General features: G+C 42.4%; 1 long non-coding RNA gene across 1 annotated transcript in view; it reads right to left on the bottom strand.

Annotated features, from left to right (window-relative positions):
- LOC140104900 (uncharacterized) overlaps nt 1-21,937 on the bottom strand; it is a 56,321-nt gene that overhangs the window by 27,415 nt on the left and 6,969 nt on the right. The window contains exon 2 of the long non-coding RNA XR_011850445.1: nt 8,452-8,646. This is a non-coding gene — a long non-coding RNA (uncharacterized lncRNA). The remainder of the gene's footprint in view (nt 1-8,451; nt 8,647-21,937) is intronic.

The following is a 21,937-nucleotide window of genomic DNA, read 5'->3' on the forward strand; positions in this document are numbered from 1 at the left end:
ATTATTACAGTGTTGCTGACTCATTTGCTTTCCATATAATATAGGGAAATGGTAGAATTTGTCAGGTCGGTTCAACTCTAGCGTCATACATGGAAATGCAGAGCAGTCATATAAATAGTCTCAAACCCATGAGCAAGCAAATTACTAGAATAAGGAAGATGTCATCGGAATGAATCGCTCCCTTCATCTATGTCAAGTGATCAGCAATAAGAATCTCCAACTCTTGTGCGCCGGCGTGTGATAAATAACCCCCTGTGTGTTTATATTTATATCAGTTCTAGAAAGGGTGATTTCAATTTTTATGTTTTTAAATGTATTTATTTATCTTATTACTGTATTTGCTGACACCCTAGGGCAGTGGTGGCGAACCTATGGCACTGGTGCCAGAGGCGGCACTCGGAGCCCTCTGTGTGGGCACCCAGGCCATCACCCCAGAATGAAGTTCACCGGACAGGACTCAAAGAATCTTCCCACAGAATCTTCCTACAATGATAGACGAATTTGCCCTCCTCCTTTCAACTGCATTGGTGTCTTTAGGAGGCTAAACGATTTAAAGTTGTCAAAGAACAAGGAGAAAAAAATTACTGTTTAAATTGCTTTGCTGGCACTTTGCAATAAATAAGTGGCTTTTGGTTGAAGTTTGGGCACTCAGGCTCTAAAAGGTTCGCCATCCCTGCCCTAGGGTACTTTAACCATAGGGGATCTGTTCATTCCTGTATTGCAGTATATGGTGGCTTTACTGATGATCTGTTACAATGCAACACCACTCTACGTAAATGACAATGCCTGGAGCCTCAAACAGACTCCAGGCTGTCATGGTGGCTGATCTTGGCTCCCTGATCAAGGTGAGCAATGATCCCCTCCAAGATCACAGCACCCATGCGTTGCTGGAATTTAAATGCCTCCAGTGGTTTTGCTGGTGGCCTTTAAATGGTTAACACCCATGATTGGTGCCAGCATTTTGCAGCACACACCCATGACAGACCCCATGGTGTACAGGTACATGGAGCATAAAGGAGGGGGTCTAAATGAATTTTAGTGCATTATTTGCTTTTTGGGTGGGTTCTGAATATGTCTGGGGTTCTGATATTTTTCTTAAGTCCACTGAATAATATTAAATCATGAAACAGCGCTACATAGCTGGAGATGGACCTCAATAACTATTTTTTTTCAGGTTTTTCCAGGAGTTATTTTTGTTACAAATAACTTCATTTCAGGTCAGGTCATCAGAACACATAGAGGCTTATTTACTAAGGGTCCCGCAGCCGCATTTCCGTCAAGGATTGCGCCACTGGGACAGGTAAAATGTAGAAGGCAATTGTGTCACACGCGATCGGATTTTGGTGCAATCGCACCGGCTTTCATGCGACACAAATGGGGGGCGGGCCACCGGGCGATCCGGCGGATTCGGACAAACTAAGGGATTTAACTTAAAAATTGTGTCGCAAGACATGCAATTACATTCCCCAGGAGGAAGATGGTGAACTCCGGCGTACCTGATCGGGGAAGCGACACATTCAGGAAATTGCCACACGATCTTATTGAATCGTGGCACTTTCGGGAGCTCCTCCGGACCAGGTAAGTAATGTGCACCATAGGGTTTAGAGCCTCTATCAATTATTTCTTTTAGTCTAAAGTGCCAGAATTTTTACAGGGTCACCTCAATCCGACTTATAGTGGCCAAGCTGGTGTACTGCAGCTAAAAATTAAATTTTTTCGCCAAAATAGGGAATATCAAAGAGGTTTTTTTTAATTATGTCATCAATCTATGATGTCAATCTCTGTTTTATTTTTAAACCTCATCCATAGTGAAAAATAACTTTCAAAAAGTTGTTACAAAAAGATCTAAAACGAAATGAAACAAGTGCACCCTATATACACGGGCTGTAAGGTAGGTTTCACTGTCAATCTTCTCTCTTTGGCATCTGTCAAAACTAATGTTTGACTTAGTCATACTCCTGACACAGGCAGACAACTCTAACGCCTCACAATCATTTGCCTGTCAAGCGGTTGAGTGAATACTCTATGATTTATACGAGACTTCTCAAATATGATATATGAATTTATTAGCCATATTTTATTTATTTTGCTTAAATCACAGAAACACCTTATTTAAATCATAGAACCCATCATTTATTTTTTGGTAGAGATATAATCACCTGCCAGTTTGGCATTGGGGTAAGATTACATTCCATGATACATTCTGCTTCTTTTTTGTCCTTGAAGTGGCATTTTCTATAATTCATGGAGTGAGAGAAAAAAAACCTAAAAATAGTTTTCGCTTTTTGCACCTAGATGAAAGCAAGAAAGAAAAACTAAAGACACATATAATCCAAAGTCACCTACTGACTCGTATGTTAGGGGTTGGTCCATCACCCAAATCTCTGACTTACAGATCGCGATTTCTCCTTCATGCCATCTCCACGCCACATGGCTACATCAGGAGGCCTAAGTCTATGATGTAGTTGTTTCGAGATCCAATTCACTAGGACAGTGATGGCAAACCTTTTAGAGACCGAGTGCCCAAACTACAACAAAGACCCGCTTATTTATCACAATGTGCCAACACAGAAATGTAATTTGTGATTAATACTCCCTTCTCCGGCACAGTTTTCATTGATTCCAGCACCCTGAGGACACCAATAAAGCAGAAAATAGTCCCAGGTAGAGCTGTCACTTTAAAATAGCTCTGTGCACAGCAAGTCCTGGGCTGTCTGGGACTGCAGGAAGATACCTGGAGTCATCTCTGGTGATGGCCTGAGTGCCCACAGAAAGGGCTCCGAGTGCCACCTCTGACACCAGTGCCATAGGTTACAGGTACAGGGAGGGGGAGGAGATAAGCTGTGACATCATCTATTGTCAGTAGTGATGTAATGATGGGTCAGTGTTATCTATATAGAGGTCATTGTACAGGGAGGGGGAGGAGATAAGCTGTGACATCATCTGTTGTCAGTAGTGATGTAATGATGGGTCAGGGGGGAGGAGATAAGCTGTGACATTATCTATTATCAGTAGTGATGTAATGATGGGTCAGTGTTATCTATATAGAGGTCATTATGCAGGGAGGAGGGGATAAGCTGGGACATCATCTATTGTCAGTAGTGATGTAATGATGGGTCAGTGTTATCTATATAGAGGTCATTGTACAGGGAGGAGGAGGAGATAAGCTGTGACATCATCTATTGTCAGTAGTGATGCAATGATGGGCCAGTGGTATCTATATAGAGGTCATTGTAAAGGGAGGGGGAGTGATAAGCTGTGACATCATCTATTGTCAGTAGTGATGTAATGATGGGTCAGTGTTATCTATATAGAGGTCATTGTACAGGGAGGAGGAGGAGATAAGCTGTGACATCATCTATTGTCAGTAGTGATGTAATGATGGGTCAGTGATATCTATATAGAGGTCATTGTACAGGGAGGGGGAGGAGATAAGCTGTGACATCATCTATTGTCAGTAGTGATGTAATAATGGGTCAGTGTTATCTATATAGAGGTCATTGTACAGGGAGGAGGAGGAGATAAGCTGTGACATCATCTATTGTCAGTAGTGATGTAATGATGGGTCAGTGTTATCTATATAGAGGTCATTGTACAGGGAGGGGGAGGAGAGAAGCTGTGACATCATCTATTGTCAGTAGTGATGTAATAATGGGTCAGTGTTATCTATATAGAGGTCATTGTACAGGAGGGGGAAGAGATAAGCTGTGACATCATCTATTGTCAGGAGTGATGTAATGATGGGTCAGTGTTATCTATATAGAGGTCATTGTACAAGTGGGGAGGAGGAGATAAGCTGTGACATCATATATTGTCAATAGTGATATAATGATTGGTCGGTGTTATCTATATAGTGATGTACAGGGAGGAGGAGGAGATAAGCTGTGACATCATCTATTGTCAGTAGTGATGTAATGATGGGTCAGTGTTATCTATATAGAGGTCATTGTACAGGGAGGGGGCGGAGATAAGCTGTGACATCATCTATTGTCAGTAGTGATGTAATGATGGGTCAGTGTTATCTATATAGAGGTCATTGTACAGGGAGGGGGCGGAGATAAGCTGTGACATCATCTATTGTCAGTAGTGATGTAATGATGGGTCAGTGTTATCTATATAGAGGTCATTGTACAGGGAGGGGGAGGAGAGAAGCTGTGACATCATCTATTGTCAGTAGTGATGCAATGATGGGCCAGTGTTATCTATATAGAGGTCATTGTACAGGGCGGGGGAGGAGAGAAGCTGTGACATCATCTATTGTCAGTAGTGATGTAATGATGGGTCAGTGTTATCTATATAGAGGTCATTGTACAGGGAGGGGGAGGAGATAAGCTGTGACATCATCTATTGTCAGTAGTGATGTAATGATGAGTCAGTGTTATCTATATAGAGGTCATTGTAAAGGGAGGGGAGGAGATAAGCTGTGACATCATCTACTGTCAGTAGTGATGTAATGATGGGTAAGTGTTATCTATATAGAGGTAATTGTACAGGGAGGGGGAGGAGATAAGCTGTGACATCATCTGTTGTCAGTAGTGAGGTAATGATGGGTCAGGGGGGAGGAGATAAGCTGTGACATTATCTATTGTTAGTAGTGATGAAATGATGGGTCAGTGTTATCTATATAGAGGTCATTGTACAGGGAGGGGGAGGAGATTAGCTGTGACATCATCTATTGTCAGTAGTGATGTAATGATGGGTCAGTGTTATCTATATAGAGGTCATTGTACAGGGAGGGGGTGGAGATAAGCTGTGACATCATCTATTGTCAGTAGTGATATAATGATGGGTCAGTATTATCTATATAGAGGTCATTGTACAGGGAGGGGGAGGAGATAAGCTGTGACATCATCTATTGTCAGTAGTGATGTAATGATGGGTCAGTGTTATCTATATAGAGGTCATTGTACAGGGAGGGGGAGGAGATAAACCATGACATCATCTATTGCCAGTAGTGATGTAATGATGGGTCACTGTTATCTATATAGAGGTCATTGTATAGTGAGGGGGAGGAGATAAGCTGTGACATCATCTATTGCCAGTAGTGATGTAATGATGGGTCACTGTTATCTATATAGAGGTCATTGTATAGGGAGGGGGAGGAGATAAGCTGTGACATCATCTATTGCCAGTAGTGATGTAATGATGGATCAGTGTTATCTATATAGAAGTCATTGTACAGGGAGGGGGAGGAGATAAGCTGTGACATCATCTATTGTCAGTAGTGATGTAATGATGGGTCAGTGTTATCTATATAGAGGTCATTGTACAGGGAGGGGGAGGAGGTAAGCTGTGACATCATCTATTGTCTGTAGTGATGTAATGATTGTGTTTTTTTAGATGTGTTCTCTTCGACTGTAATACTGTCTCTTGGGATCAGTCTATTATTAAGCCAGGTGGCCAGACTGAAGATTGCAGGATTACATTACCTTTAAAAAGATCATCAAGAATTCTTAAAAAATATGTTTAACATGAAAAATTTTTCTGGTGGCTCCTTCCCTTTAACCCCTTTCTGATATTTGACGAAATAGTACTGCATGGTGGGAGGTCCTTTCCTCCAGTGGCAGCCCTCGGGTCTGCCAGTGCCCTGGAGCTGTATAATGTACCCCGCAAGCAGGACCTTGCCTCCTGGCACGATCTGGCTGTAATATTTCAAAATTTCAAAACCCCCCCAAAAAAATAAGAGGACACATGAAAAAAACATGTCGACATAAAGCTGACTTTTGGTAAATCTTATCTATCAAATTTTTGCTGTTATAACTATGGGGCAAATTTACTTACCCGATCATGTCGCGATCTCCGATATGGACGGTCCGACGTAGATGAAGTCCGGCGCGATTCACAAAGCTCATAGTTCCTGCATCCGTCGCTTCCCCGCTGAGGTCCGCCGGAGTTCATCTTCTTCTTCCTGGTGCTTGTAAGTGCGTGTTTTGCGTCACAATTCGAAATGTTAAATCCTGCGCGTAGTCCAAATGCCGATTTGTGTCGCGTGCGACAAAATCCTCTGTTAAATGGCACAAAAATGCCTTCGTAAATGAGCCCCGATGTGTTGAAAAAGTAGAATGTTTTGAATTTGAAAATCTAGAAGTTTTCCAAAAATGTAACCAAATTTTTTTCATAAATTAACGCAGAACATACCACCAACATTTTCCAATTAACATGAAGTACAAAGTGTCTCAGGAAAACAATTTCTAAATCACTTGGATATGTTAACGCGTTCCAAAGTTATGACCACTTATAGTGACACAGGGCAGATTTGAAAAAATGGGGTGAAAAGTGGCTTCGGCAGCAAGGGGTTAACCTTCAGAACCTGATCTATATATGAAATGTCTTGTCATTTGGTCACTGGTAATATCAGTGAAATTTTAATGAATTAATGCCTAAACTTTGAGAGTGTTGTATAATAATCCCCCAAATTCTGGAGATGCAGCAATTAAGGAAATGCCGGGGCTATGGGACTGTGTTGTCGCCATGAAGTGATGGATTACCCCATCTCGATGAGCGCCGCGCTCGGTGCAGGCCGATCTGCCAGCTGTTCTAATTGTGTCACAATCACTTTCGCAGAACAATGCGCCCCTCCTGATACTGATCAAAGAGTCGCTTCTGTGTCAGACCTCACTTAACCAGTTAAGTGCTGCCCGCGCATCCTAATGCTGCCCTTAGGCATCCTGCAGTTTAGCTTCACTTGTCCCCCAGATACACGTTATAAAGGATATGTTTCGAGATGTCACCGTTTTTTATATTTTGTCAGTCTCTAGTTTCTCTAACATCCAGTCATGCTGGGATCAATTGATTGATCCTTAAGATTCTTATCTGTGACTCTTTTGTAACCTATCGTGCAAGACGTGCTCGAGAGAAAACGCCGCCGTGTATTGTAACTCAAGCTTCATGTCTTGGGGAAAGTGTCTAAAGCAGAATTGTTACCAGATCCACAGTCTCGGGTTCATGGGGAGAGTCTTTATTTGTATAGTGTGACCCGGAGCCGTATGACTTGCATTTGATTTTTATGATTTATCTCCTTTTTTTCTTATTCTGACGAGGAAGTGATATTTAGTTCCGCAATAAATTGCATTTAAATTGTGCCAGGGATTCTCAAATGTCACATGAAGATAATTCCATGTATCATGGAAATGAAATCTACTGTAACACGTATTTTATACTAAATTAAGACATTTTCCATGGAAATTTGAATCCAAATTGGAATGGAGCAAAATGCGCCACGTGTAGGACGTGGCAAATAGCACTCAATAAATTTAATGTAACTATCACTGTCTTTGCCCCTCCATAAAATCACATAATTACTAGCCACAGCATAGATTAATCCCATATTTGTTGGCAATTCTTGCCATAAATTATTTTTCGGAGCTGCCAAGTTCTGCCAAGTCTTGGTCAAAATAGTTGCAAATTGTTTGCAAATTAAACTTTTATCAAAATTTTCTTAACATTGTCGAACAGATCCCTTACTAAATTCCCTGATTCCCTGTCTTCCTTTTAAGTACTGCAGTAATGACATCACAGGTTGCACAGGAGTAAATTATGACATCATCCTTTGAAGGACCTGATTATTAAGGCAGCCATCTTGTTTCAGTTGTTGTTAACAGAATTTAGAAAGATCTTTTACAGTAGAACCATAGGCATCTGTGGTCTGGAAAAGACGTATTGGGGATCCTGTGTTATCTACAGTTGATGTTACCTATCATGGTAATCCTCTCTGTGATGATAAAAAGTGATCTCTATAGAGCAGGAAGCTATAAAGAGCTCAGAGGCCTGAAGAAAAAAAAACAAGACTTTTGGAGTAGCTGGAAATATGAAAAATAGAAACATTATGCAAATTCCTTAACAAATAAATGATTTTGTAAAAATGTATTTCTTTTAAATCGGTTGTCTGAGATTAAGAAAAATGCTGCTGCGATCCCTCTGTAACATATCAAAAAGTATTTACCTCCAGCTCTGGACCCCTGGTGGTGGTCCTGATCCGTGTTATCATTTCCATTCTGTAGGCACTGAATTGAGGACTGACATGAATGTAACAGCACCTCCCAGCCGCGAATGAAAAGTGTGAGATTGGAGGCTGCATATAACTCTTTTTAGGGTAACCGGAGCACCAGATGGGCCTCAAATGGATGGAGTTGATCGAAAAACCCAATTCTGCAAATATGGCAGTTGCTTAACTTCCTGCCAGATTGCCAAAAAATTGATAGTACAAGGGAACAAAAGCAGCATATATGGGCGCTAAAACCAGAAAATGCTAGTGAGTTATAAAATTGATGAAAAGATACTAGGTGACTATGTAAAATGCTTCAGTCATAAGATGTAAAAAAAAAAGTTAGAAATTAAACATACAAAAATTTTACCTTAGTATTATGCATTATGCATAGCCAGAGAATGTCTTGTAGAATCACAGAATGGGATAAACGGACTGATAGGGAACAGGGGAGATCTTGTACCTACCATTCGGTGCGGGAGATATCTGTATCCACAGCACATCCAGCTCGGCTACATACACAGAGAGAGCTCTGTCATATGACCTCCTCCTCTGCAATCAGGTAGCAGTAACCCTATCTCCTCCTTTGAGTCCGTAGATTTGTTTATCAGCCGTATTCACAGGGCTTGTCAGCACGGGCAGGGGATGGAGCTGCTTCAGCACTGAGATAACAAAGAAAATGCTTTATATATGTAACAAAGATAATAAACAAAGTTGTTCTACATCCCAAGAGCTATTTTTACAGTTGTTCTTTAAGTACCAAATTATTTATTCTTATTACAATTGTAGTCAGTAATTAGTTACATGCCCATAATTTGGTTTAAGTTTTTTTTTTATATAAATACAAAATACCATATATACTCGAGTATAAGCTGACCCAAGCATAAGCCGAAGGCCCCTAATTTTACTACAAAACCTGGTAAGAACAAATTTTTTTTTACTTGAGTATAAGCCGAGTTTGGGTTTTCAGCGCATTTTTTTTTGTGCTGAAAAACTAGGCTTATACTCGAGTATATATGGTATATTTTACATCGTTGAGGGAGCAACCCTTGTAGACATTTCTTTCGCAAAGCTTTTCCTTGACTATAACAAAAAGAATTGCTCATAGTCACCATTTTTCACTGCCACAAGCAACATGTACTACAATATATTATTCACCTTCTAATCGCATTATTCTATTGACAATGTGGCTCTTACTGTCATTTACTGAGAAGGAACAGAAAATTAAAGTGTTCTCTTTCTGGGAAGCGGTGGATGTGCCGCTCACGATGGAGCAATGTGGCTGCCATATATTGATGTACTGCACCAGAGAATCTGCTGTCCCCGGATTACACATTTATAGCGTTGCCTCTCGGTGGAGACTGAAGGGGGACATCGCCGGGAAAGATGTTGTCTTTGTAAAGAAATGTTTCTTTAAACTCACAGTAAATTACCAGTCCATTGATTACAATGTCAGAGAATAATTGCTTTATAACTATAGGATTTGTACAATATTGTAGACTATGTTTCCATGTATTGTGGTGAGTTATGATGTCTGTCATATCGGCTTGATAACATTTTCAATCCCATGCTAGCGGCTATGAATCTTTTGCACAGACATCACTTCTATGGCTTTTTATTAAATAAATATTTCTTTCTCTTTTGTTTTGTTCCAATATCCCTTTTTGCATGTCTCTTGGGCAAAAAAGAAATTAGTTTGCAAAAAAAAGTGCTACTTCCAGCCACAGAGTATCAAACAAGAATGGTAGGATATTGTAAAAATAAGGAGTTTCGTAATCGTTCACATCAAGTCTTGGTGTCTTGTATCAGAAGTAACTTGGATATCAGTGCAGTCTCATATTTAACATCTGCAGCTTGTTCCCATTTCTGGTGGGCACAGCTTATTTCCTCTACCTCACTCTCTCTGCTCGTAACTAGTGATGAGGGTACCCGATAAAATCATTTTAAAATCCTGGTTGAGTTCAGGTTTGGGTAACAAACCCCGACCCCAAGTAGTAGCACCTGAGATCGGCGTTGGCACCAATCGCAGGTGTAATCTGAAGATGTCACAGATCTAATGTCTAATGACCTAATGCATTACTGGCACATAACCCATAGTAGTAAAGCTGCATGTGCCTTGGGCAGGGTAAGCAACAAAACTGGGTGCCTTGAGATTACTTCTGCAGAAAGTGGGTGCACCTTCAGCTCTTGTCCACTGCTTCCTGTTACACCAAAAAGTTTTTTTGTGAGAAAAAGAAAAATGTAAAATCTCTGTTCATGTGAACGATGCCCAATATCCAAGAAAAACCTGCCAATTCCGGTATAAGCAATAAGGAAATAGAAGTATGATCCAGCACTCGTGAAGTTAAAACGATAGCACTTCTTTATTTCATTTCAGTTAAAAATAGAATTGCGGAAGAGATTTAAAGTGCATAATACAAGCTTGTATCCATTTTAAAAATAGTCAAAAAGACCTACCCGTTTTGGCCAAAAAAACATATCAGTCCTTAGTCATGATCTAACCATCCAAAAAAGCAACACTCTTATATAATAGTAACAATAATTCCTTTATTTATATAGCACACACAGATTACGCAGTACTGCACAGTGCTTGCCAAATTAGTCCCTATCCCCAATGGGGCTCACAATCTAATCAATCTATCAATATGTTTTGTAGTGTGGGAGGAAACTGGAGGACCAGGAGGAAACCCATGCAATCACAACGAGCAAAAACAACTTACCCGTTCTTGTCATGATCCCCGCTATGCGTTGTCCGCCGATCATGGACTCCGGCACGATTCACTAAGATCGAGTGCCCGGTTTCCTGCATGTGTCGCTTCCCAGGTCAGTTCCCCCGGAGTTCACCTTCTTCTTCCTGGTGCATGTAAGTGCATTGCTTTGCGATACAATTTAAATGTTAAATCCTGCGCTCAATCCAAATCAGTTGGATCGTCAGAAGGCCCGGCCCCTGATTTCTGCCGCATGAAAGCCGCCACCGAGGCACCAAAATCTGATGGCATGTGACACAATCCCCTTCTAAATGCCTGTTCTGGCGGCGCGATCCCCTAAAAGTCGGAAAACCCGACGGAAATGTGTCCGATGGACCCTTAGTAAATAAGCCCCATAGTGTCGGTACAATTATTTAGCTTTTGGAATATATCCGATTTCTTATTGTAAAATCCAATGCACTTCTCGATTACGGAACTTCTGAACCCTTGCCTCCTCCCCTTTTTGTGGGCAGTTATTCTCTTTATCGCCACAACACTTAGGCTGGACAAGTCTCCATTGTCGACAGTGAGAAAGTGTCTGGATAAAGAAGATAAATTCTTCAACCCCGGTTTGTCAGTCTCACTAGCACCACTTACATATACTTTTCTTAAGTGTGCATATTGTACACCACACATTGACTACCACACATTGTACCCCACATATTGACTATTACAATTAGTCATACCAACAAGTTTGAATTCATGATAATTGCTGCAAGACGAAAAGGTCTTAGTTTTACACATATATCTACAAGTAGTACAAATATTTCCACCACAAGGGTATAAGCCTGAAGAAGGTCGGTTTCATTCTCTACTCCTTACTTGTATAAAAAAAGGTTTTTTTCTACATGAAAATGTTTCTAACAAGATAGACAAGAGAACTATGGGGGAGATGTATCAGTGCTTCTATGTTCAGTTTTACACACTGCAGGAGCATTTTTGCAAACACCGCTACCTCCATACCATGGGAGGGGGGGGGGGAGGCGTGAAGAGGCATAGCCTCCGGCAGAGTAGTCCGGTGTGGGTGTTCCTGCCTTGTTCCTGTGCAATCTCTAAAGCCTGAAAACATTCACCGCTGTGTGTTCACAGGTTTTTACACAAAAAAAACTACACCTGGCAGAGCCAAGTTTTGCCTGGTGGCCCAGTCACCCCGTGAATATATATGGAGGTCTAAGCCTTTTTGATGTATCCACCACCAAAGGAGGGGTGTAGCTAGCATCCTACGCCAGCGCACAAAACATTGCCCTCTATGTGTGTAAAGTTTTTAATGTGCAGGAACTGGTAGACCAGTGAATAGTGTCATCTTTCCAGAAGGGCATGTTCCTACAAAACGTGTTCCAATGTGAAGCCCAAATTGGAGAGTCTCAGACTGTGCTTTCTGGACAACGTATCCTTGTAGGTTAGTTACTAACACCAGCTTATTAGTAGAGCTGATTGTCTTGAAAGTCAAACTAGTGTTTAGGACTGGTCACATTGGGTTAAAGGAATATTAATAATTGGTAGATAGACAGTATTATAAATCAGACATACCTTCAGATTGCTGTAGACATGCAGAGGCAGTATCTTATCTTGTGTAGGCATAAAAAAGAGCTTCAAAAAACGCTTTAACAATTAAGCTAATGAGCCTCAGGTGCTCCCGTGCACCTCCACAGGATGCTAAGAACTCTCCTAGTAGCCTAATTATGCATGCCTCCAGCGTGCATTAGATAATGTTCCACCCTCCCATTCCCCTTCCCAAGGGCCAGTGATATCACAAGCTGTCAGGAAGCCTCAGCATGGTAGTGCGAGGCCTTTTTGTCAGTGAAGCCGCTACCGATACTGAATGCACATGTGCAAGGGCGCCCAAGAACTCTGTGAAGTCACTGGCATGTGTGACAGGGAATAGGGCACATTTACTTACCTGTCCCGTTGACACCTCCGATCCGAGGATTTGGGTCTGCCGCGATTCACTAAGATTGTGCGTCCAATTTCCTGCATGTGTCGCTTTCCCTGCTGAGGTCCGCCAGAGTCCACCTTCTTCTTCCCGGTACATGTGAGTGCTGATCTTGCGACACTTTGGGGCAGATTTACTTACTCGGTCCAGTTGCGATCCAGCGGCGCGTTTTCCGATGCTGATTCGGGTTCTGCCGGGATTCACTAAGGTCGTGCGCCCGATGTCCACTAGGTGTCGGTGGTGCACTGAAGTCCGCCGGAGTTCACCTGCTTCGTTCCGATGTATGTGAGTGATATTCTTACGCCACAATTTTTTTTAAAAATTCAGCGGTTTTTCCGAATCCGTCAGGTTTCTGTCGTGTGAAAGCCAGCGCCGATGCGCCACAATTCGATCAATCCCAGGGCAATTCGGCACAAATCGGAAAAATTTGGGAAACCCGGCGGGAAACCGTGATTTGGACCCTTAGTAAATTTGCCCCAATTTGGTTTTTAAATTCCGTGGTTTGTCTGAATCAGTCGGGTTGTCTGACATCCACGCCCCCGATTTGTGTCGCATGCAAGCCGACGCCAATGCGCTACAATCCGATTGCGTGTGCCAAAAACCCGGGGCAATTCAGGACAAATCTGAAAAAAAAGTGAAAAAATTCAGCGGTTTTTCCGAATCCGTCAGGTTTCTGTCGTGTGAAAGCCAGCGCCGATGCGCCACAATTCGATCAATCCCAGGGCAATTCGGCACAAATCAGAAAAATTTGGGAAACCCGGCGGGAAACCGTGATTTGGACCCTTAGTAAATTTGCCCCAATTTGGTTTTTAAATTCCGTGGTTTGTCTGAATCAGTCGGGTTGTCTGACACCCACGCCCCCGATTTGTGTCGCATGCAAGCCGACGCCAATGCGCTACAATCCGATTGCGTGTGCCAAAAACCCGGGGCAATTCAGGACAAATCTGAAAAAAAAGTGAAACCCGATGAAAATGCAGTGTTCGGACCCTTAGTAAATGTGCCCCAATGAGTCTAATCCACACTGGAGGCATGCATAATTAGGTTAAAAGGAACCTGTCACCACATTTTTCACAATACAGCTAGTGGTAGTTTCCCATAGAGCCCTATTAACTAACTGACACCCTTCTTTTAGCTAACAATTGTTTCTCCACAAATCAGCTTTATCATTTTACCTGTGTCCATATATATATATATATATATATATATATATATACATATATACACACACAGTTTGCTAATGTTAGGGGGATAAAGGACCTGCAATGATGTCAGCCCAAGGAGCGCCCGAGCCTTATTAGCATCATTTTAAAAATGAAATCCCTCTGTTTTATGCTTATAAAAGATAAGATCCCATCGCATCAGTCTTAAGGTATGGTGGTTTTAAATGCTGTCTACCAAGTGTTAGATATCCTAGAGCTGGTATGTTGGCCGGTTTCTTATTTTCTTATTGATGAATTTTGCATTGTATCAACAATCACTGTAAAAAAACTATATGTATATATATACGGATCCTGTACAAGTAACACTACAACCTATCCAGGGAAATATATAATAAAATGATTATACGATTTACTAATTTATTTCCCAAAAATATTTTTTTTTGCACAAAACAAATTACATTAAATTTACAGTTCAAAGGAAACGCCTGTAAAGTTTGCGATAACTTCTAACCTATTGTACTTCCATAATAAAAAAGACCTCCTTTGTGCACATCGAATTCCAATTTTTATGTTATGCATAATTGTACTTTTGACCGATGATGGTATCATAATTACTGTACAAAAAGCAGAACTAATTAGGACTGGGCATTAGCAATTCCATAAAGATAGTTAAAACCTGCCAAGGATAACACAAGGAGTTGAGAGAACATTTCCTGCTACAGCACAGATGGAAACTTTGATTCCCTGCATTGTAATACCGCATAATACCGCGCTTCTCCCTATTTTTTCACCCGCTGATATTAACTCAGTGATGCACAAAGCATAGAAATACTGATAGCAATGCAAGACTATCAGCAGATGCAATGGAGGAACAGCTTGAACCTTCTCACATTTGACCTTTCGTTTTGCTCATTGTAATGCCGCTACTCCACGTTCACATCAGCCGAAGTAGAAGTGCAAATAAGAAGTGGTGTTAGTAGGCACGTGGGCAAACAATGGCAGACGGATGCGGTAAATAGTTTATTGATCAGACGGCTCTGTCCTTGGTCTCACTCCCCATAGTAAATTCATAAAGAATACAGTGACTGAGCGTGTGAAGGTTCATAAGAAGGTTCGTCATAAGCAGGATGGAAGGTGGTTTCTTTCCAGGCCGTCAGCCAAGCTAAGAAATGGCCGAGTATTTATAGGATAAGATCACCGATACAATGAATTAACCTTAGTCAAGGGAGTTACTGGAGAAAGTCACTGCTGTGGATGTAGAAACACAAAAAAGAAGTCTGGAAGTGATCAAAGAAGCTTTAGCCAGTGAAGTCCTTGGCCGTTACTTTCCTACATCGCTTAATAACCGAATCAATGGGAACGCGAAAATACGGAGAAGTTGACTTGTGCGTATGTATGAAAAGCATAATGCAAAAAATGCCAAAAACTCCCCAAAATTTTATTAGAACCTCATTTGTCATATTGGAGCAATGGAAGGAAAAAATTAAAGGGGTTTTCCAGCTAAAAAAAGTTAGACCCCCATCCACGGGGGTTACGAAAACGAGGGGTCCGCTGGGTTCCCATGTACCTCAGTCGGACGCCTCGTCGCTCCATCATAGTAAAAAAAGCAGACGGCCGCGCTTTACTGTTCTGCTCATTTATTCTCTATGGAGCTGGTGGAAACAGAGGTGAGCGCGGCCGTCTGCTCCATTAGTCTGACGGAGCGACTCGGACCCCTCGTTTTTGTGATCTGTAGGGATCTCATCACTCAGACCCCTATTGATCAGCAACTTAGGCACTATCCCATGGGAAATGTAGGACTATCTGAAAACATTTTTATAAAATTTTAAAAAGTAAAATTGCTCTACAGATGGAGGTAAATGGTTGTTGTGTTTTGGGTATCAAGTCGCATTGGTTGCAGTATCTGTCTAGATTCTCATGATAAGGGATTCTTGTGAATCAGATGTAATCAGAGGTAAAAAGGTAAAGGTAGATCCTGATCAAGACCAGGAGTAAGAAGTTCCAAGACCAGAATGTAGGTTAGGTATTAATGTTTACAGGCGGTCCCCTACATAAGGACACCTGACTTACAGACGACCCCTAGTTACAGACAGACCTCTCTGCCTACTGTGACTACTGGTGAAGCTCTTTGGATGTTACTATAGTCCCAGACTGCAATGATCAGCTGTAAAGTGTCTGTAATGAAGCTTTATTGATAATCCTTGGTCCCATTACAGCATAAAATGTTGAAACTCCAATTGTCACTGAGGCAAAAATATACAGTTTCGACTTTCATACAAATTCAACTTAAGAACAAACCTACGGAACCTATCTTGTATGTAACCCAGGGACTGCCTATATTTCCAAATTGGAAGGGTTCTACTATTCAACACTGTATAACAGCAGGACTACAATGGTGTCAGGGATGCTCCAGGACATACCAGGCACCATCATAATGTTGATGCTTTAACTGTATTGGCCTCATAAACGAGCCAATATGACATCGAAACATACAGCGCTTCCGAAAATTTTTACATAGGTCAAACGCAATAACTGCTTTCAGATTCAAGAAGTAACATTTTTTTTACGGTGCTTTTTAATATCTTGTGTGCAATTACTAAATGCATGTAACAGCCTGTAAAGCCAGAGCACTAAAGGGGCTCTGGAAACTCCTACTATAGCCTTTAGTAACTCATTAGCATAATTATAAAAGTTGATTTGAAAAGGAAGTAGGCCATGCATAATAAATATAAGAAGATACCAGAGTTACGGTGCCGGGATCTATGAGTAAGTGTCCCGGGTTTATCATGATGGATTTTGATGGAAGATTTCCTTTAAAGGATATCAATCACCACTTTAGACTGTGCTATAAGCACTGCTCGTTACCTGTAGGGAATGGTTCCCCTTCTTTTAGCTAAATCTGAGGCACCATAATCGCTGAAAAAACAACTTTATAACGTAATGTAAATGAGGCACTCAGGCTCCTCCGCTCAGTAATTTATGCACGCCCCAGAGTTAATTATTAAAGGGAACCTGTCACCAGGAGACCCATTTTTAGCACTCCCCCAGCCCCCACAGAGCATAGTACATACACTGCCAAAGTGTTTTTGTATTAAAAATTGGTTTTACAGAAAAAAAGATATGTTATATTGTACCTTTCATTAGCATCTGCTGTGTGACTAGGCAGTTGCCAATTGGGAGGGGCTGGAAAGGAGCAGTTCCCCCGCACCCTTAGGAAACATGTGACCTTTTCAAATATATGAATAACTCCCCTCACTCGGGATTGGCCGTAGAGCAGCAGGGGGCGTCGTTAAGCCAAGTGATGGGTGTTTTCATATATTTGAAAAGGTCACATGGAGAAGCTGTTTCCCAAGGGTGGGGGGGAACTGCTCCTTTCCAGCCCCTCCCATTTGGCAACTGCCTAGTCACACAGCAGATGCTAATGAAAGGTACAATATAACATATCTTTTTTTCTGTAAAACCTATTTTTTAATACAAAAACACTTTGGCAGTGTATGTACTATGCTCTGTGGGGACTGGGGGAGTGCTAAAAATGGGTCTCCTGGTGACAGGTTCCCTTTAATGACCCCTCCCATCGGCCACAGCTCTTTTCTCTTGCGTAGCCGTACGGTTACCAGTGCGGCTGCGCAAGTGACAAGTTCACACAGCGGCGCAAGATTTCTAACAAGCCGGATGACGCCAGCTAAAGTGGTGATCGATGTACTTTAAACTGTTTTCTGGTTCCCTGGAAGGTAACATAATAACAAAAATAACTTTCTGCCCCCCCCCCCCATTGTATTAGTCAAAACTTCAGCGTTTTCAAGTTGCTGTGTTTTTGTGAGTGTTGTCTGAGGACATCAACAAAGAACATGTCACCTTGTTGTTATACAGCAGAACAGCTTTTACAGATTTTAATATTTCCTAAAAACTCTTTTCACTCCCATTTATGAGGCAGAAGTGAAAAGATAACAAAAACTGAATTCAAATAAATATATTTCCTCACTTTGTTATTTTCGGTACAGTAATGACGCCTCTTTCAGTCGCACCATTACTGCCCTGTGTACATTATACACACGGATGTGCCCGGCATGGAAGCTTTTAACATTGAACAATTCTAAAAATAAAAAGGAAACATCTTACAGTCCATTGTAACATAATGTAATATTAGGGAAGGGAACAAGTTCTGGTTTATATGCATCAGTACTCATAGAAGGCTATGCTTCTCTACTGCTACATAGAAGGCTATGCTTCTCTACTGCTACATAGAAGGCTATGCTTCTCTACTGCTACATAGAAGGTTATGCTTCTCTACTGCTACATAGACGGCTATGCTTCTTTACTGCTCCATAGATGGCTATGCTTCTCTACTGCTACATAGAAGGCTATGCTTCTCTACTGCTCCATAGATGGCTATGCTTCTCTACTGCTACATAGAAGGCTATGCTTCTCTACTGCTACATAGAAGGCTATGCTTCTCTACTGCTTCATAGAAGGCTATGCTTCTCTACTGCTCCATAGATGGCTATGCTTCTCTACTGCTACATAGAAGGCTATGCTTCTCTACTGCTCCATAGATGGCTATGCTTCTCTACTGCTACATAGAAGGCTATGCTTCTCTACTGCTACATAAAAGGCTATGCTTCTCTACTGCTTCATAGAAGGCTATGCTTCTCTACTGCTACATAGAAGGCTATGCTTCTCTACTGCTACATAGAAGGCTATGCTTCTCTACTGCTACATAGAAGGCTATGCTTCTCTACTGCTCCATAGAAGGCTATGCTTCTCTACTGCTACATAGAAGGCTATGCTTCTCTACTGCTACATAGAAGGCTATGCTTCTCTACTGCTACATAGAAGGCTATGCTTCTCTACTGCTACATAGAAGGCTATGCTTCTCTACTGCTACATAGACGGCTATGCTTCTTTACTGCTCCATAGATGGCTATGCTTCTCTACTGCTACATAGAAGGCTATGCTTCTCTACTGCTACATAGACGGCTATGCTTCTTTACTGCTCCATAGATGGCTATGCTTCTCTACTGCTACATAGAAGGCTATGCTTCTTTACTGCTCCATAGATGGCTATGCTTCTCTACTGCTACATAGAAGGCTATGCTTCTCTACTGCTACATAGAAGGCTATGCTTCTCTACTGCTTCATAGAAGGCTATGCTTCTCTACTGCTACATAAAAGGCTATGCTTCTCTACTGCTTTATAGAAAGTTATGCTTCTCTACTGCTACATAGAAGGCTATGCTTCTCTACTGCTACATAGAAGGCTATGCTTCTCTACTGCTTTATAGAAGGTTATGCTTCTCTACTGCTATATAGAAGGCTATGCTTCTCTACTGCTACATAGAAGGCTATGCTTCTCTACTGCTCCATAGAAGGCTATGCTTCTCTACTGCTCCATAGAAGGCTATGCTTCTCTACTGCTCCATAGAAGGCTATGCTTCTCTACTGCTCCATAGAAGGCTATGCTTCTCTAATATTACATACACTCACCGGCCACTTTATTAGGTACACCTGTCCAACTGCTCGTTAACACTTAATTTCTAATCAGCCAATCACATGGCGGCAACTCAGTGCATTTAGGCATGTAGACATGGTCAAGACAATCTCCTGCAGTGCAAACCGAGCATCAGTATGGGTGTCAGGTTCGCTAGGGAGATTGCTGGGACTTCTGGTTCTTCTGGTGGTACCAGCAGCGTTCTCCGAACCCCGGCGCGTATCCGCGCAAACTCCACCTCTCGTCCTGGGCAGCGGCTGCTAAGATCTCGCGCTGTCTAGGAGTGGCTGGGACTTTGAACCTCTGCTTGGTGCTTGGTTGTTTCTGCACCATGAGGGGTTAATTCCCAGATGCTGTCCAGCACCTATCAGGTTCTGGAGGTGGAGTTCTGGCTGCATAAATTGCAGCTTCACTAGTCACCAGTGCCAGTGTTTGAAAATCCCTTTCTCCACCTGGTTGCTGCTAGTTTGTATTGCTCTGTATCTGTATCTATATTGTTGCTAACTCGGCTAGTTTTGGACTTTGACTCTTGCTTACTGATTCTGCTTTTGACGTACCCTCTAGTTGTGACTCCGGCTTGTTTACTATTCTTTTATGTTTTATGTTTGTCAGTCTGTTTGTGTTCCCCTTCCCACACTTACCCAGAATATTTCGAGTCTTCAAGTAGTCGCCCCACGGTTTAGCGTGGGGGGGCTATAGGAAGGGACAGAGGTTGGGGCAAGCTCAGGGCACACTATCCCCTGTCTTTTGTGTACCAATCCTAACAGAAACACTGGCCACACATAGGTCTGCATCCTGTATCCGACCTGCTACATTCTCTCCTTCCATGGAGCCTTTGTCAGCTGTGGTCGCTCAGGTCCAGACCCTAACTCAGCTTGTTCAGGATCTAGCTTCCCGTCTCCAAATTCAGGAATCTATGCAGGTTCCACGGCAGACATCACCGCAGGATCCACTGCCACCCACGCCTGAACCTAAGGTTCCTCTCCCTGACGTGTTTTTTGGTGACCGTAAGAAATTTTTTTCATTTCGGGAGGGCTGTAAACTTTACTTTTCTTTACGCCCTCGTTCATCGGGCACAGAGATTCAAAGGGTGGGCGTGGTAATTTCCCTGTTGCGTGGGGATCCGCAAAATTGGGCTTTTTCTCTCCCACCTGACTCTCCATCCCGTTCTTCTCTTGACGCTTTTTTTTCTGCTTTAGGCCAGATTTATGACGAACCTGACCGGCGAGCACTTGCAGTTTCCCACCTTAGATCTCTGTGTCAGGGAAAACGGACAGCAGAAGATTATTGTGCCCAGTTCAGACAGTATGTGACTGACTCTCAATGGAATGACTGCGCCCTAAAAGACCAATTTATGTCCGGACTGTCAGACAGAGTACAGGACTTAGTCTTAGCTTATGCCGAGCCTCAGACATTAGGTGATGCTATGACTCTGGTCATCCGAGTTGATCGTCGCCTAAGATCCAGGCGATCACCTCGGGTGTCCTCGGACTGTCAGCCAGCGGCCAGTCCGTCTCCAGGTAGTCCAGAATTGGAATCCATGGAGCTGGATAGCATCTCTCCTGCACAGCGGAAGCAACATCGAATAAGACGCCATCTTTGTTTCTACTGTGGAAGTCCTGATCATCAGATCAACACCTGTTCCAAGAGGCAGCAGCAGGAAAACTTCCGCTCCTAAGCAGTAGTCGGGGGGACTGCTTAGGAGCTCAGGTACTCCCTATTGTGTCTAGAATGTATTTACCTTGTACGGTTAAGTTTCAGTCTGTTTCCTGCACTGGTCGCGCCTTTTTGGATTCAGGTGCTGCGACTAATTTAATCGATTATAAGTTTGTCTCTCAGTTTTGCATGTCATTGATTCCATTGTCCACTCCTATCCAGATGTCGGGTGCGGATTTGACCCCTCTACAGGCAGGGTTGATCAAATTCCGAACCCCGCAGATAAAGCTTATGGTAGGAGCTATGCATGAAGAATGGTGTTCTTTTCTAGTTATGGAAAACCTGTCTGAAAATGTCATTCTTGGTCTACCCTGGCTCCGGATCCATAATCCGGTAATTAATTGGGAAACTCTGGAGCTGGTTCATTGGGGTCCTCTCTGTAAGGAGCACCTGACCAGAGTTTCACTATGTACAGTAGTGACGGAAGATCAGGGTCTTCCAGGTTTTCTCTCGGACTACTCAGATGTGTTTTCAAAACCCTTGTCCCAAGTCCTTCCTCCTCACAGGGAGTTTGATTGTAAAATTGACCTTCTTCCTGATGCTAGATTGCCAAAGGGTCGTATATATAACTTGTCGGTACCAGAACGGGAGGCACTGAAGAGTTATATTGATGAGAGTTTGGCAATCGGACATATTCGTCCCTCTGAGTCGCCCACTGGGGCCGGGTTCTTTTTTGTTGAGAAAAAAGATGGTGGTTTACGGCCGTGTATTGACTATCGAGAATTAAATAAGATAACGGTAAAAAACTCAGGTCCCCTCCCCTTGATCCCGGATCTCTTAAATCAGGTTTCTGGGGCCCAAGTTTTCTCTAAATTAGATCTCAGAGGGGCTTATAACCTGATTCGGGTCCGAGAAGGGGATGAGTGGAAAACCGCATTTAATACACCTTTGGGGCACTTTGAATACCTGG

This window comes from Engystomops pustulosus, chromosome 10, assembly GCF_040894005.1.
Source record: "Engystomops pustulosus chromosome 10, aEngPut4.maternal, whole genome shotgun sequence".
Taxonomy (NCBI): domain Eukaryota; kingdom Metazoa; phylum Chordata; class Amphibia; order Anura; family Leptodactylidae; genus Engystomops; species Engystomops pustulosus.